Here is an 18,858-nt window from a genome sequence, read left to right on the forward strand (position 1 = left end):
TCTCTCTCAATCTCTCTCTTTCACATCTCAGGTTTCTATGCAGTTAGAAAAGCTACTTTTCTAGAATCACTTTTTCCTAAGTAATCCATATCACATCTGTTAGGAATCACTAATTAATAAGCAAAGTTAACCAAAAAAAGAGAGTATTATAAATCCATCTTTCTATTAGATTGTGATAACTGCCCCCTTCTATTCATTATTTCCTGTACCAAACTCATTTTATAAACTAAGATCAAGTCTAATAAAAAAATTCTTTTTTGTTAAGTAGCAACAAGCATGCCACATGAAATATTGAAATATATTGAGTTTACAAAAAACAAACTCAAAAGACTATCTTATTAAATTCAAAAGGAATGTTTCTTCACAAAAAGCTTTTTGGGTAAGACAATGAGGATTCACCAGCTCTATTTTATTACAGACACCTGAGTCTGTTTTATGTTTCTGTGGTGGAATTTGGTTCTCAGAGCTTTGTGACCTGTCAATGAGGACATCTCAGTCAGTCTTTTCCAGTACCTCTTTTGTTTGTTTTAGTTTGCAGAATCTGTGCAGCTAAAGAGAAATTAAAACAACTGATTTCTAAGACTCATCCAGCTCTGACATGAAATGATTCTAAGAACCCCTGTGAATATCCAAATTATAGCCTGTGTTCTTGCTGTCCATTGTCTTGCTATTTTGTAGAGTATGATCCAGATTCCCTGCCTGTCCTAATCTGTTGGAAAATAGTTTCAATTTGAAAAGCTGGATGGATAAAAATGACAATTATCTCAACTCCAGTCCCCATTATGCAGGTTTTCTGTGGCTTAGGGGGTTAAATGCCTGATACAGACTGATTGCCCCTACCGTTTTAGAGAGTTCTCATGTTGTTTCAGCTGCTTATGTGAAAAAATGTTAAGCTGTATTACCATCTGAGTACTTGATTTAGTGATGCTTTCAATGACTGCTTGCATTTTCTGGACATGTAATTCCATTTTTTATATACCATCCCTAGTTAAAACCTTCAAAGCCATATTTTAAAAGCATCAGTAGCTGAGGCTGAATGTAAATATTCCTTTAATCTGGCTGAGACTACACACCTCCCCCTTTAGGAAAAGAAAAAAAAAAAACTGTAGAGACTGTCATAAATAACTTTACTTAAGTGAATGCTGAAATTAGGCACCACATTGCTTGGCTCCTAGTAACCTCTTTGCAGCCAGATATGTAGAGTACCCACTGGCCAAAACTTCATCTTTTCAGAAATGGAAAGCAGGGAAAAACAATGTGATCACCTTTTAAAGGGGCATGTTGGACCCAGTTCCAAAGTTCAATATGCAGTTGAACTTTGCAGAGAACTATGACATGCAGAGAACATGCAGAGAACTATGACAGTTCTCAGTGCAGTAACTACAGCTGACCTTGGAAGAAAATGATGTTTATAGCAGCCCGTGAGTCGGGAAGGGTGATAATGAACGAAATGTAATCATGTATTCCTGGCACACACTTTGAATAGTACAAGGAGCTAATTGCATTTAAGTATTATCTTACAATACAGTGACCCAATCATCTTGGAAGATAGCCAAAGCCTCCCTTTTTAGAAGAGGAGGAACTTTTTAGCAAAAATTCATTAATTTTGACCTCTGAAACTCCAAAAACTTTTTCCTGGATCAAGTCAAATGGCACGGATTTTTCCTGTAACTCTTCCTATCTGTACTGTCAAATGCTGACATGTATATCAGAGGCTCCTGGGCTGAACTTTGAAATGATGGATCCTGTTATGCTTTGGCTCCTGGTAATCCTTGGTTTAGTGTAACTTGTGGCACCACTTATGGCGGTTCTCACTCAGATGACATGAAGGAAATATTCATCCTGCTAAAGTCTGGTGCCTGTCCAGGGAAGAGTGCCAGCCCACAGTGCCACAAGAGGTAAGGGAGAGCACAAATGTCTCAAAGAACAAAAGAGCAACAGGAAGAAACCAGTCCTAAAATGGCATGTAAGAATATACTTTGCTTTCCCTTTTCAACTCGTAGGTTGATACGTAGATTAATGCCATCCTACATACCTTTATGTGGGAGTTAAGCAGGCCCTTGAAAAATAAAAGGAGAACTGACAAAGGAATTAAGGTATTTTCTTCTACATACACATTTTTTAGAAAGTGCCAGTGTAATTGATAGCATATGCTGCTTTTTGGCCATTTTTCAGTTCTATGTATATAAAGGATGTTGGAATTAATTGGTCTCTTTCTGGAATTCGTGTTTTGGTCAAATGCTTAAAATTTCTTTTAATACTTTTCTATCAATACTGTTTTGTGAAGCTGGCATTTTTAGCTAAAACATATTTGGGACTGCAATTTGCTACAGACATTACAGCCAAATTGAACAACAAGATGAAGACACTGACTCTGCTTTCAGGAGCTTATACGCCAAACACCGGAAATGGAAAACTTGTAATTATTCGAAAAGCAGGCAACAGGAACACAAACCTTTTGAAATATCAGAAATATCAACTTGAGAAGTTGCTTGTAGGCCATCAAAATCCATCTGTGTTTGACAGTTTTACCATAACTAGATCCAATTTGTACATCAGATAATTGGAAGGTACTTGACTAGCGGGGGAAAGAAAAAAAAAAGAATATTGGAAAGAAAAAGAATATGGATCTATTAATGAAAAGAAGTGAAATTCTATGTCTAAGGGAAATTTTTTAGAGTTTGTCAGATTCCAGAGGTAGTCCAAGGTTTTTTGACATGACCCATGGAATACCAGGCAGAAAAAGAAATAAAGCCAACATCTTCTTGCAGCTGGCAGGCAGAGTCAGACAGAGCAGGGCAAAGGACAGTTTGGGAACTCCTTTTGGGCTTCCCTCCCTCTTGTGGATCAATCATGGTGTTAGAATACAAATGGGAATTTTATTTGTCCCATAGCCAATGATAGGGGACACAATTTTTAAACTGGACAGATTCCAAGTAAACTCCACCCGCTATAAAAATCACCAGGCAGTCGGTGAAAAGCAGCCATTCTTCCTGCTGGAGGCTGTGAATGAAAATGTATGTTTTGGTGTTAGGTACTCCCTAACCTAAATTTTGCTTAAAAATTGGGAAATACCAGACCATAACATTTCAAGTATTCCAAAAACAAGCAGAATTTGAGAAGCGGAATACTAACAGCTAAGAATCCGAGATCAAAGCACTAAAAGTTCAAGCAGAATAAGCAAGGGAACACAAGCAGACATGAGGCCCAGGAGGGTCGCTGAAGTGAAAGGGGCTTGAGTCCCACTAAGGCCTGTGCTCTCAGAAGCTCTGAAGCGAAACAAGGGATTAAACTGCCCCAGGACAAAAGCGATTCATAAAAGTACACAACAGCCACCACCAGGAACATAGAGGGGCTCTCATTAAACTGGGCTTAGATCAGTGAGAATGAATGAGAGGATCCTGCACTCTAGCCATCCAGGGTGGAGACTGTTGTTTGGTATAGCTTGGGCACCTGGATTTGGAGGAAGGCCTGCCCATTATAGGACACAGAAAATAGCTCCAGTGAAGGCATGGCTGTAGGCTGAGAGTGAATCAAAACTTAACGGGTAGGAGAAGTGCGAGGACCCGCGTGCTTCCGCTCTTCAGTGACTCCAAGGAACGTGGTCCTATTAGTCCTCGGGTGTGAGTCTGTCTGTCCATGCATAAAAACCATTAACTGGCATCCATAATCCTCTCCAATCCCTATTCTGTGGTCAGTCCCCACCTCCGCAGATACCTGCTGTGTGATGCTCACAGACCCTGATGTGCTAACTTCTGATGATTTATTCTTAGAAATCTACAATAATATTTTCTTCCTTTCCCTGGTAAAAACTGTTTTATCTTAACTGAGCCTCCTCGGGAACAAGTCAGAAAGCAGAAAGATAGGAAGATGGGCAGCTCCTGGACCCTTCAAATCCCACCACAAAGCAGTGTCTGTTCACTTAATGCTGTGTTTTTGTTTCATTTTTGTAAGATACTAGGTGCAAAAACAAATGTAAGACACTTGCATTTTCCTAATATCAATGTACTTTTATCCCAGTGTAATCAATTTCAGTTACTGAGTTCCATGAGGCCATTGCTTAGAAAAGCAACATTCCAAACAGACAATGCTGGGTGCACCTAAACCCAAATTTAGAAAATGTACAAATCAACGAAGTGTTTAGAGCTCAAAAGTGTTGGATAAATGAATCAGTCTATGAACAAATGAATTAACAGGGTGGTTATTCACTTTTCAAAAGGGTTATTTGGTTCTCTAACAGATTTATTTCAAAATCCCTGTGGAAAACTCCAGACCCAACAGAAATTATTTATAACTGCCCTTCAAAGAAAAAAAACCTGGTGAAATAGTGTATGTATAGTTTTTGCAGGAAGATATATATTGCTAAAAGAAAGATTCACTTCTTCTAAGAAACCTTTAATATTAAAATGAGGGATTTTTCTTCTTTCCTGGTTATATGAATTACAGAAAGTAGAAATGGTCAAAAATTATTAAATTAAGCCTTTTCCTATAAATGACTAGGTACTATGTCAAGGTCATTTTTTAATTACAATCTTCTCTTTGCTCCAGTAAAATTTAATTATCCTAACTACAATCTTCAGAGTCTACTTTTGGTTGAAAATATTAAAAAATGAGTCAAGATTGCTTGTGAAAAATCTGACCCCTTGATGTCCCAGACATAGGCTGTTCAGATACTCAAAACACTTGATACGGGCTGCAAGAGAAAGAGCGTCATGTTACCACCAACAAGCAGACAAGGCAAATTCCCACGATGCCAGGCCACTGGCTAAGGGCTGGAGGGAGCAGAGGCACTTCAGGGCATGCCTTCAAGACACTGGTTTCCTATGTGATGTCACTCGGGGGTGAGGCCGGCTTGCCACTTGCCCACCCTTTCCATAAAACTGCAATTGCCCCCAGAACATCCCCAGTGAGGAATCTTTTCTGGACCTTGGGCAAGATATAAGTCATCCTTCCTGAAAATCAAGAAGAGCTGCTAACATGCTGAAGTATTTACAAATGAAATGATTTGTAAAATATGGAATTTACTTTAAAGTAATCTGTGAGATGGGAGTGGTCGCCTTGATCATTGTTATTACTGGGTGATGGGTTCGTGAAGGTTGTTTATACTTGGTCTCCTTACTTTTTGTGTGTGTTTGAAACTCTTCATAATAAAATGTTTTTTAAAAAATCTGCTAACATAGTTGGGGCAAGAAGCCAGCGTAGCCACAGAGAGAGAACAAATAAAATGTCTATAGTCACCTCATTTCTCAGGATGAAAAAAGCAAATCAGTACCTATTATTGAGTGAAACGTCCCACCATAGCACCACCCTATCTGATCAACACTGCCTCAAAGCCATTAAGCCCAGCGCCAAGTCAGATAAAGCAGCTGCAAAAACAGAACCTGCCCCAAACTTGAAACCTAAGGAAAATAATAATTTAAAATTTAAAAAAAATCTGAAATGAATCCATTTCTCCCTCATTTACAACAACTTTTCTCTTAAATTAAGCATCACCATGACCATTTGAATTACAAATGTATAAATTATTCATTATTTGCAATGCGGCTAAGTGTTCTGGCCCCACGTGTTGAAAGCCAGTGCTAAGCTTGCCTGGAATCTGGCTGACAAGGTGAGGGTGGCATCTGGGGACCCTGGGGAGGCAGATTGCCCGTCAGAACCCTCGGCCACCAGGGTGTAAGAATGGAAGAGTGCATTATACTGTACGGAGCTCTCAACTCTGACTTCCTCACACTGTGAACCGTCCCCACCATCTCCTGGCTCCCCAGCCTGTGACAGCTGCTACCCACTGGCACCACCTACATTTTAAACCAGCTGGAGACAGGGTTCTACGTGATAAGCCTGTTATATTTGCAGAATAAGCAGGAACACCTAATGGCTTAGCCCCCTAACGATTCAGGCACCAGCCTCTGACCGGCTACAGCAATGTGCACTGGCAAAGCAGAGGAAAAATAATTAAAAGAGCCTTTGTCAAAGCTCTCTCTAAATCAACCCTTTAAATGTGTTCGGTTTAAGAGTCCCAATGTACCAATTCAATCACATGGGCCTGTAAGAACCACAGGAATGCCAGGATAGCCATGGCCAATTAGTCAAGCAAGATGGATGTGTGTGCGTGCATGCATGTGTGTGTGTGAGTGCATGCGAGCATGTGCACACTCACATACATGCTCAGAGAATCCACACAGATGCTGAAAGCATTCTCTGGAGAGAGGGCACAGGGACCCCTCACACAACTCTTCTTGTTTGAGAAATGGAAAAAAGGGGAAAATAACCATTGGAAAGATGGCAGCAAAGAGTGACACTCACAATAAAATAGAAGGGAGAGCAAAGTTAGCACATACAGATCCATTAGAAGAATAAAGCTCAAACAAGCATTTGTAATGTAATCCACGCGGAAACAAAGCAAGCCAGCCGTCTAAAACCTAAGGATAGGGCAGGGAGCAGGGAGAGACAGATAAAAAGAAGAAAACACCAGAGATGCCAAAACCAAGGGGGAAGAAAAAACATGCGGTGTCAGTAACTAAACACAAGAATAAGGCTGAAACTGTCAACAGTGCAACGTAAAACCCTGAACTGGCACCGTGCTTCTACTAACAAAGAAAACGTGTGCTCCATGCAGATGGTACCCAGCAAACCTTTAAAGACGTGTGTGTGTGTGTGTGTGTGTGTGTGTGTGTGTGTGTGTGTGTGTAATTTTTTTCTTTTATTTTAAGGGGTGAGGGGCTGCTGACAACAGTGGGGAGTCTGCACAATTGATCATGGCAAAATGTTTTTCTCCTGATATCTGCAGACCTACACTGTGCAGAATGAGCAGGCCAGAAAGAAGCATGGCTTCTTTCCATGAGGGTCACCGGAGCCTGCACAGAGTCAGCAGGGCACGTAAAGGAGGCCTGGCAATAGGTGGTGATCCAGCAGGGCAGGGATTTAGGGACCTGGTGGGCACTGTGGACACTCAGACTCTCTCCTGTACTCTCTCTGGGTCAGTGAGACTGAACCCTTGCAAGTCCCCATCTTAAGTTCCTTATTTGCACCACAGGGGGCCTAAAATGTCATCCTTGACTCCAATGGTGCCCTTGTAGGTTAAGTTTGCAAGCCATTGAGCAGAGTGCTGTCGAGTTGGTTTATTTGTTCTTTGAGTGGTCATTTATTATTTGGATCCAAGTTTTAAATTTCCCTAATTCTAATTGCAGTTTCTGAGGACCTTGGCTCGTTTCAAATTCTGGAAATATATTTGAACACCTCTCCCAGAAGTGGGTAAGAAGTTAGAATAACGGAAAGCCTTGGCTCCAAGTTCAGTTGAATGTCAAAAAGCCCAAGTTTGGCAGAATGGACTTTGTGTCGTGAAATCTCAGCTCCGTCTCTGTTCTTCTAGGCCAAATACCTACTGGATGAAACTGATAAAATTAAACAAAGAGAGAGGCTTGTGGTCTGATGCATTTATTGCAATTATGAGTACTTCTTCAGTTTCATCCTGCAATAATGTTTGCAATCATTTATCAATTCATCTAATCACATATTCAACATGTTGAGCCCCATCTATTTGCTAGTCAGGACACAGACAGTGATAGTCCCTTCATCAGAAGTGATGAACTTCCCTCTGCACTCATCTTAGAAGTATTGGCCTGTGGACACCCCTAAGCTCCACAAGTCTGAGAATCACAGCTTTTCTGCCCAGTAAGTCCACGCTTGTTAGTTTTCTACTCCTGCATTCATCAGCGGGGCTTGAGTTCTTCAAACTTAAAAGGCCAATAAACTGATTTGGTCCAACTTAGATCAATAATAGATATCTCCTAGGTCAAGTACATGAGGCAAGGAATATAGAGTGTAAAAATAAATGTATCAAGTTTTCTAGACAGCCACCAGAGCAAGCTCAGTGGTCCATGTGATGCTTGACTCCAGGTCCTTGATAGTAAGCTCATTGACAGTTCTAGGCAGTCATAATCCACACAGGACAGGGAAATCTGTAAATTGGATGGCTTCAATGGAAGCCTCCTTGCCCTACAAGGCCATAAGGATGAGCTGTCATGAACTAGAAGGTCTATTTTCATTCTAGCTATTGGACCCCGCTTTTGACACACTGACATTCACAGCAAAGGTTAGGAAATTACAGTAAGTGTTTTTCTATGGTCAGGCTGCTATTCTGGCATTTTAGGGGAACTGAAAACAGGCCCCTTGGCTTCCTGCATGTTTTGTGCATTCACAGTCCTGGGTTTTGCTGCATGAGAGAGATGTGCTATGGGGTAGGAATTGGACAAGCTCACTTACTGAGCTGGTCAGCCCACTTCCCAATGGGCGCTCTCAGAAGGAACCCTGTGAGATAGAAAGCAGGTCTCTCTGCCTTCAGGATACCTACATTCTAATCAGAGGCTGCCACACTAAACTTGCAGCCTCACCTCATTACAATTCAGTTCTTGTGCTTCTGAACTTTTACACCAGTATTTGGGGAACATTAGGAAGGGGAGACGAAATGTGGACAATGATTCCCTTTTATTACATATGAAAAGGGCAGTGGAGCTGATGATTAATAACTACCGCATGCCTTGTGAGCTTGAACAGTCACCACTTTAATGTCAGAGACTTTATTTTCTGTTCCATAGAAAATGGTGGAAAAAGTAGCAAGAAAACAGCATGCATCTGTGGTTATATACTTATGCAATCAGATACTTAATTGCATTCTGTAAATTGCATGTATGTATGTAGGAAGCAATCGTTTGTTTAACAACTCTTTGTGGTGTTTTCTTCTAATTTTCCTACAAATTAAATTTTAAACTTGATTTGGGGGTGATACCTAAAGTAAGTTGAACACGCTTTAAATGTCTTTTCTATATAATATTGACAGGCTTGGGAAAAGCACTTAATCACTGCATATGTACATATGTAGATGAGTCTAATTTCTCTTGAAAGAAGAAATTTAAATAAGCTAAGCTAGAGCTCCTATATTAAAACACCTAAAATTAAGCAAAGTATTTTCAAAATGAGTGTGAAAATCTCCTTTGGAAAGTTGACCGTGGGGAAGACATTTAACTGTATCTCTGGTCCTCAAGTAAGAGGATGCTCAAACATCAGGGGAGCAGTGGAGATGTTTACATTTCTTCTTCCAGTTGAAGTTTCACAACTTTGGAAGCAAAAAAGAGAGGAGTGAACAGCTGGCTTTTACAGAGTATCGGAGAGCAGGGTTTCTGGACCAGGGCTCCCTACACAGAGCAACGGGTTACTGGCAAAGGACAGCGAGAGGATCTACAAACGCTTGGGAAAACATGCTTAACAGGAAGCTCACTGACCTGATTGTGAGGATCAGAAACAGAAATTTGAGGGTGGAGGGGGAAAACTCTGTGAACTTACAGGACAGGGAACAAGACGTGCGCTAGAAAGAGAAGAATGATTGGGGAGGTGTTCCTTAATGTTCAACAGAAATAAGGAAGAGGGAAGAGCACGAGGCTAGGCCTCAGGGACCACCAGCCAACCCACAGACACAGAAACAAAGGGAGTTTGATTTTTTTTTTTAGACGGACTCTCGCTCTGTCGCCCAAGCTGGAGTGCAGTGGCACCATCTCAGCTCACTGCAACCTCTGCCTCCCCAGTTCAAGTGATTCTCCTACCTCAGCCTCCCAAGTAGCTGGGATTACAGGCACACAACACCACGCCCAGCTAATTTTTGTATTTTTAGTAGAGACGGGGTTTCACCATGTTGCCAGGCTGGTCTAGGATTCCTGACCTCAAGTGTTCTGCCTGCCTCGGCCTCTCCAAGTGTTGAGATTACAAGCGTGAGCCACCACCCTCAGCCCAGGAGCTTGATATATTAACACAAGACAGAACTATGATCTCACAGTGTCACTGAGGCAGGAACAAGGCCGATGACAGGAATACCACTGAGGGAGGCTATGCCTTGTTCAAACCATAGAAGTGGTGGGAGGGTATCACTGAACTGGATAATAACACTAGGTGTAGTTAGCTGTCCCTATATAGCAAGCATTGTGTTTATTGCCTTCTATTAGTTATTTCCTTTAATCCAACAAAGTAGAGTTCCATTTTTCAGATGAGGAAACTGAGGCTTGGAGAAGCAGGCTCCAAGCAGGCTTTCATCCTCTACACTAAACTGCCTCCAGAGAAAGTGCCCCAGAGCAGAACAAGCCTTGGAATGCTGTCGTACCCCTGGCCCATCCTGAGGGATGCTGCTGTACTTCCCTCACAGCGACCTGTGTGGAAGTCGAAGCCCAAAAGGCAGGCACAGCTGACATCCTGGCCGGGAGTACCCACTCCCATGCCAGGGCATAGTACATAATAGCCCTGTTTCACCTGCCTGGTGTCCACCCCTCACACCAGGAGTGATATATCCTGCATGCAGACCCACCAGCCAGAAGATGGAGGTAGCCAGGCACTCATGGGTGGGGACAAATGATGACAGGAAATAACCAAGGAAGTCATGAATGCCATGGTAACTACCTGGCGGGGGGTGAGCAACAAGGGCTTTCCAGCACAAGTCACAACTTGGGCACTTAGCACAGTGACCAAGAATCTGTCATCCAGGGTCCGAGATAAACCTCCCTCCGCTCAGTGTGCCTCCTCAGCTTCTCCACTGAGACGCCTCTACTGTAGGCCAAGAAAGTTGATCCTGAAAGCTCACCGCAGAAAGTAGCAAACTAAACCTCCTTCCTGCCTGGGCCCAGAGCCACCCAGGGCCCAGCAACCAGTTCTTATCTCTTCATCTGATTTGTCACACATAAGTGTCATGGTTGAGCCATTGGTTTGTCTCCTCCATTATATTATGAGCCTCTTAAAGGCCAGAAGTGGTTTTTTATCCCTGAATCACCAACATGTAACTGCCCCCTAACAAAGCACTAAGTAATTGTTTACCAAATGACTCATGGATCTGACATTCTTCAAATGAAAACCCCCTAGGAAGGTTTTCTCCAATGGATTAGTCCTGCTTTCCTTTACACTTCACAATATACTTGTTTATTAGATTGTAAATTTCTCAAGGCCAGAAACTCACCTTAATCTATTCAATTGGTGCAAAAGTGATTGTTGTTTTTGCAACTACTTTTAATGGCAAGAACTGCAATTACTTCTGCACCAACCTAATATATCCAATGCTTGATCCATAACGGGCTCTACATAAACAATAATATAATTTTTTTACCACCATGAAGCCCTCCAACCCTCCCCAAATGCTGTTAGGTTGGACCTCTCAATCCTATACTTGTGTAATTCGCTTATGAAATGTAAATGTGGCATTTTTACATTTATTCCTATGAAGTTCCAACAGTCCTTCACTTCAGTTTATAATGATTTTTTTAACCTTTTAACAATGATAATCATTCACATTTTTGTCATTTGTATTTTCAACCAAGTCTTTAAGAACTATATTGAACAAGACACCTATGATTCACAAACCGCTCCTAGTATGAAGTTTTCACATGGGAGGTTTTCAATAACATTTTTAAGATAAAAGAGAAACCTACTAAAAGCAGACTATCTGATAAAATCTTGGCTTCCCCTGCTGACATGTGCAGACTTGAAGACAGAAGAAGTAATAAAGGGAACTCTTGCTACTCGGATGTTTTAAATCAGAATGTTGAAATCATAACCCCCTAGAGGTCACCCCTTTCTTGAGAGGTGCCAGGAGGAAAGTAAGAGGCTGAAGAGGGGTTGGCTGAAGGGCACTGGGGCCAGCAGGAAGTCAACCACTGCCCACCCACACCCCAGCTTCACCCTGAGCTACTCACTGCCATCTTGTATGTATTAGGGTTTTGCATAAGGTTTTGTTTGGGAGAAACTGGTGCCCACAAAAAAGAAAATGGAAAATCAACCTCTGCATTTCACAGTTGCCCACCTCCTGCCACATGTACCTTGCAAATGACGCTGTCAGCCAGACATCCCAGGGAGCTGCTTATTCATTTTCTTGTGGACAAGATGGGAAAATAGAGTGCAGTTAGGTTGGGTTCTTAGCAGACAATACACTGTGCTGAGATGATTAATGAATTGATTTCAACCTGGAGGGAGGTCCCTGGGTTGTGTCATAGAACTGCGTGAGATTTTTTTCAGTGATTTGAAGGAAACATCAAAGGCATGTGTGCCAGATAAGTAGATGATAAAAAGATGAGACGACTAAGATTAGAGAGTGTCAAAAAAAAAACAAAAAACACACACTCATTTTAAAAAATGGCATTGGCCTAAGAATAGACCAAAAACAAAGGCATACCATGTAACAGGAATAAACACTAAGTGCCACTTTTAGATTTTCAAAAACAATTGCAAAAATACAAGATGAGGACATCTGACTTCAGCACTTTTTATTAGAAAGCCAGGAGGTTTATAATTAATAATAACTCCAGCTTTTTAAGTGTGCGCTCTGTGCCACTCAATCTGAGTTCAGAGTGGAGCATAAAAATAAAAGCTAAGGCAAGTTCTGTTTGCATTCATATAAATACAACATTCAAGGCAAGGAAACATCTGATCATAATCTGAACTGGCTGAAACACCAAGTGGGTTTACGGTTTCAATCCCGGATGACACACTGTAAGAGGGACCTTGAGAAACTGGGCCCTGTGCCAAGGAAAACAGAATGTTGAAGGCTCCATAAGCCACAATAGTGAAGAAGTGTTAAAGGAAATGGGGATATTCTGTTGGGGAAGAGCAATCTTGGGAGGAACGTGATAGATGTCTTTAAAAATTTGAAACATCCTATTAAAGGGGGATCCTATGTGTTTGGTGTAACAGCAGAAAGAGGAACTAGGATCAGGAGGGTGAAGTTTGAGGTAGCAGCCTTGTTTGGTCTTGAGCACCAAAAAATCATCTGACTAGCTTGAGCAAAAAGATACATTGGTTGGAAGAACATGAAGGAGTTCACCATTTCCTAGCTAGGCCGAGGAACCAGACTGGGGGTCCACAAGAAACAGAGGGCTCCAGAAAGCCTTGATATCAGGAACTTCTTGACCATCTTGCTTAGCACTGCCTCTACAATTAAAAGAATTCCAGCCATTGCCTTGGTGCTTGTGTCACCCTGCTCAAGATTCATGTCCTAGGAGCATGAATTTCATTAGACATGCGTAGGTCACACATCAGTTCCTTGACTGTCCCAGGGAAATGAGAGGAAGAGTCTGGCAGAAGGACCTTCAAGAGGTCCCTTTGACTTCCACAGGGGGAGGACACCTAGATTTATTTGTCAAACCCAGGCTGGCTCTAGTGGAAAGCAGTTTATTCCCCAAAAGAAAACTATGGTCCTCTTGGGAAGGGAGAATGGATTTAAGGCACCCAAAAAGTGAAAAATGACCATGACGCAGAGCTCAAGATGCAGAAATACTTTCTAAAGATTAAAGTGGTCCAGGACATTGGAGACTGCAAAGGGTGGGAGGGTGAGAGGGAGGTGAGGGTTGAAAAATTACCTATTGGGGACAGTGCTCACTATTTGGGAGATGGGTGCACTAAAATACCAGGCTTCACCACTACACAATATATGCATGCAAGAAATCTGCACTTGTGCCCCCTAAATATATAAAAATAAAATAAAATGGTCCAGGAATGTAATGACCAATGAGGTCACCCTCATTTGAGGTATTCAAGCGTAAGTCACAGGATCAAACAATAGGAGGTATTGTTGGCTGAAGCTTCTATATCTCTAAATAAGTAGTTTTCAACTTGGGAACATGTCAGAATCATGGGAGGAGCTTTTTCAAATTATTTCTGCCTCGATTTCTTTCCTGTTCACAAAGATTCTAATGCCCTTTTACCATTCCTTATTCCCCATTGCCAAATGAGAACCCGATACAACACCACATCTGAGGTTTCTACTCACTCAGTGCTTTCTGTTGGTGAAATGGCCCAGAAAAAGAGATAGGAGGCTAATCAAGTGAGGAAGTTCTTTTTTATATAAAAATTTTTTGAGTAATAGGAATGTCTACTTTGTAGAGTTAGGCAGCATAAGACATATCTGTTAAAAAATGAAAAGGAACTCGGTTGAAGAAAATTAATAGTTGGAGTTATCTAGCAATGCTGCATATGTTGGCTTCCCTCGGCTACTGTTATTTTGTTTGGAAGGGGTCCAATTTTCCCCTTGCATAAAAGGAGACAAGAGCTGTTTGAAGCCATTAACAGCACCAATAGGAGGGACATTTGAATTAATAACCAGGAGACCAGTCAGCCAGGAGCAATTTTCAGCATAATCTTTTCCTTTGACTTTTGTTGGAAGACTGATATTTTGCTGCATTATATTTGGTCCAACATGCCACAGCAGAGCCAAATAATTTATCTTCCCAACTCTTTATTTTTTAAATTGGCCTAAGTAAAATTGTTTAATTTATTTGCACGGCGATCCCCTCTGTGGATCATGTTAGGCACTGTGAAGTATTATACCTGAGCATAAAGAATTCCTCAGAATTTGGCAAGAAATAATATGTATAAGGGTGTACAAAGGTGCTCTTGAAATAACGCTAAGTGAGCAGAATGAGACAAAAACCATGGATAATACATGAGCTTCCTTTTGTTTCTTTGAAACTAAATCTATACAGAAGTTCATTTTTTTCTTCCTCTATTTTACTCATCCCTACTTGCTAATTTACAATCCCACCTCTTGCAAAGTCTTCTTGCATTGTATTTCTGGAGGCTCCTGGAGGACTTTCACATCTGCTAAGGAGCAAGTCCCTGAAGATGCAATGTGGTCCCCGATGCTGGTTTCCTCTTCTCCAGCTCTGGCCTCCTCGCCCTGAGAGGCATTGCACACAGGTGCACCACCTACTATGCACCCCCATGACGATACAATGGAGCTACCAAGGTGCCAAATCCAGGCCTCTTTCCATGCGTAAGTGGAGAGGCAGTCAGTCCTGCCTTTCTCCTGTTTATAAAACCTTCAATGGCTTCCTAAGACCCATGCTTTAACAACAAACCCCTCATCCATCCTCTAGGTGGCCTCACCTCAGTGGCTGGCAGCTACTATTTCCTAGAACTCACCTCTCCTGGAACACCCCACGGTGCCCCACACCTAACGGCATCACTTTTGACAGCCAGTCCCCTCCCACTGTGGGCGCTGGCCATCTGCCGAGCATAGTGGGCTCAGGGATGAGCAATGATGCCTGTTCCCAGCAGGCTTCTGCTGGTCCTTCTGCCCCAAGCACCACCCCACCCCACTCCAAATCAATTTGTTTGAAAAACATCCACTTTTTCTTCAAAACTTGGCTCTAAGATTTGTTTTTCCGTGAAGTTTTCTGCCTGCTCCCCAGCCCCACAGTGTGTGCACCCCACACTCAGCGTTCCCATAGCACTTTGTTCCTTTTTCCTCTTCCTCTCCATGGTATTTAGCCTACCTTCTACTAGCACCTACTTATGTTTGCTTGGCTCCCACCTTCACTAATTCGTGAGCTTTTCCTGGGGAGAGATCTTTTCACCATGGGTAGGGACCTGTCTCCCATCACTTTGGAGTTCCCAACACCCAGCACGGTGCCTGGCCAAGTCTGCGTGTCCAGGGAAATAACAAAAAGGTAACTAAGAACCAGGAAACTCCACATGGAATCACTGGCATCTCCAAGACCCCCTGGCATCTTTAAAAGTCTGTGTTTCTTTTCTCTTGCTCTAGAGGGCATCTGGCTCCTCTTCTTCTCTGCCTTTCTGTACCCCTTTTCTCCCTTTTCTTTACCTGGGAGGGGAGACACAGGGTGGGCTTGCTTCCTGGCTTGAGCTTCTCTGGGGTTCCAAATCGGGGTACATCTCCACAAGGCACAGCAAACCTACTATATTCAAACTTCCTGCAATTAAGACTCACCCTACATGTTCTGGCCCAGTGGCTCAGTGCTGAACAAGGACATTGGCCAGACAAACACCCATTGCCCTGGGCCCTGGCCTCCCAGAATGGCACAAGATCATGGCTCCCCGGCTCCTCCAAGGATGACCATGTCCACCACGATACTTAACAGTTGCCACACCAACCATGTCTGATCAAAGTGATTCTCACTGTGAATCACTGTGAGACCTGAAGAACAAAGCCTGCACATCCCGGAAGCTGTCTGAGGCTGCTCGGGGCATATTCTCTTTCTCTTTTAAAACACAGACTTGCCTTTGCTACCTTCTGTAGGCTATGTGAGCACAGCCAGATGTCCTATTCAAAGGAAGCTTCTTGACTTACTCATGGAGACTGTCACATCTTAGACGACAGAGCCTTCGCCAATGTTCATGTTCAAAACCATCCCACTTGACAGATCTAGGGCTGAGGGAATGTCTAATCTTAGCAGTAAAACTCACATTTATCATATTCCGATGACCAGTTTAGAAGAGAAGACAGCGGCAGTGGAAATATCTCTGGGACCCCTACAAGGAATTAACTCAACTGACTGTGGAATGCCAGTGCCTCACCAACTGATATCCAGCTATGAGTGTATTCTCCATCTAAAACTCAAGTGACTCTTAGAAAGGGATCACTGCAGATACCACACAGGCAGAGCATTTGTGCTTCCAATGAGGCTGGCGTGTCTGGCTGTTATCAACACAATTGTCATATGATCGCTTGATAGACAAGCCCAAGCTAACACTGGGCCTAGCCTCTTGGTCGCCGTGACTTTAAACCTGGCCTGGAGTTGCCATGACCAGAGCTTACTGAGATTATATGGTGAGGTCACCTGAGTCAGGAACACAGCCAGGAAGCAGAGGCTAAGCCATTTGATGGGCAGACCTCTACTCCAGCCACGACATCACTATCAAAACGAGGTCATGGACAAGTCTAGAATTCACGGTGATCAAAGGTGCTCTAAGCACTGTGGCTGAGGCTTTGCCATAATCCCAGGCTTTCCATGAGAAAAGTATATGTACATGTTTTGACATGGTGTTGGGATATTTCACTTCAGTTTAGTGAGCTTAGGTACTGGCAAGAAAAACCCAACTGTATTTTATTCGAGCTGCTTCTACACACTTTATTTTGTTCTCTTGTTATTTTTCAATAGTGTTAACAAGGGGTGAATTATCTCCTGAACTTGGCACTTGGTTACTTCCCCAAGACTCAGAACTGTGAAGTGTGAGTTCTCACTCAACAAATAGTTCTTGAGCACCTATATGTGCCAGACACTGAGCCCATCCTAGAGACACAACACTGAACACAGCCGAGGGATATTCTGTCTTCGCAGGGATGATAGCCTAGTAGACAGTGTGTCCAACAGGTAAACTTGACCTATTAGTCAAGCTTTTCTGCACAGGACCAAGGCCAGTCTATTCAAATTCTCAGTCACAGGACTAGAAGCATACTCCAAAATGAAAAAAGGGCACCTGTGACCACAGCAGATGGCAGAGCTATGGACAGCCCTGGGATTGAAAGTAGCAGAAAGCAGCAGGAGTTTCAGTTCCAGAATGCCCAGGCTGCCCCTGCTGAAGGTAGTTCCAAACTGCCCCGTTGTGCTATCTTGATTATTATAATTAATTCTAAAAACTACATCTTATAGAAGATTCCCTAAGGACTGGGCCCCCGGCTCAGGGCCTTACCCATGTAATCTGAGCATGGCAGGGCTCCTCTTTACCTGTTTGGCAGGCATCTTCCTGCTTGGCTCAAGAAGAGGGGAAGGGGAATCTGAGCCTTCAGTCTGAATGTCCCTCTGCCAGAGAAGTCATCTAGTTGGCCACCTCCTGCCGTGGTGGCAGGTTCCTCCAGTCCATGAAACAAGGGGGACATTTCTGCACCCACAGAATGCAGAAAACTGCCCAGTTAGCCCCTCTCTGCTGCAAACCCTCCATAATTCAACAGACAGATGCCTTCAGAAGAGTTTCTGGAACTCCAGTATAAATAAGGTCAGGTGGATCAGAATGTTCTGTAAAGTGTTATAAAACTGTAGAATAATAGCATCATCATCATTATCAAAGGATAGTGATAACATCTTAGGCTTGCTGCCTAGAGAGATTCAAGAACAATTACTTTATTTTTCTACTCTTTCTACTATATTTTTATTCTGTCTTTATGGTAGTATAATTTGCATATAATGAACATGTTTTAAGTGTAATGTCTGTCCAATTTTGTTTATTATTTTTGGGCTAACATAAAGTCAAATATATTTTAAGGTACAATAAAATCAAATGGCTATATTTTAACTAATATAAATATGTAGAGCTACAAATTTAATTATGACACGTGTTATGGATTAAATGGTCATGCCCCTCCCCCAAATGCATATGTTGAAGCCCTAACCCCAAATGTGACAATATTTGGAGATAAGGCCTTTATGGAGGTAATTAAGGTAAAATTAAGTCGTAAGGGTGGGGCCCTAATACAATAGTGATAATGCCCTCATATAAAGTGGAAGAGACACCAAGAGCTCTCTCACTCTTCACACAAGCACAAAAAAAGAGGTCAAAAAAGAGGTTGTGTAAGGACACAGCAAGAAGGTTTCCACCTACACACCACAAGAAGAGGCCTCAGAATGAAATCTACCATGCTAGCACCTTGATCTTGAGCTTCCCAGCCCCGAGAACTGGGAGGAATAAATGGCTATTGTTTAAGACACCCAGTCTATGGTATTTTGTTAGGGCAGCCTGAGCAGACTAAAACAATAGATTTTGGGCTCAGTTTAATACTTACACTTGATGATATATGTAGGCAAACCACTTCTCCATTTTTTTGTTGTTTTCTAATAGTGGCTTTTTGCCTATACTCTTTTAATCAATAGGATGTTGATCCTGTGTACTGTAAATGATTTTTAATGTTTTTAAAGTGGCATTATAAATTGTTATATTTGTTTCTTTCTATCAGACACTGATCCAATAAATGCTTGAAAAGGTTGAATATTTGCAAAGATATTTTAGCTTAAATATGGACTTCTTTAAAGTCTGCTTGCAAATTGATTCCATTTGCCAGCCACCATTTCAATGCTGTGGGTAGAAATATGACGAAAATGA

This window comes from Pan paniscus, chromosome 5, assembly GCF_029289425.2.
Source record: "Pan paniscus chromosome 5, NHGRI_mPanPan1-v2.0_pri, whole genome shotgun sequence".
Taxonomy (NCBI): Eukaryota; Metazoa; Chordata; class Mammalia; order Primates; family Hominidae; genus Pan; species Pan paniscus.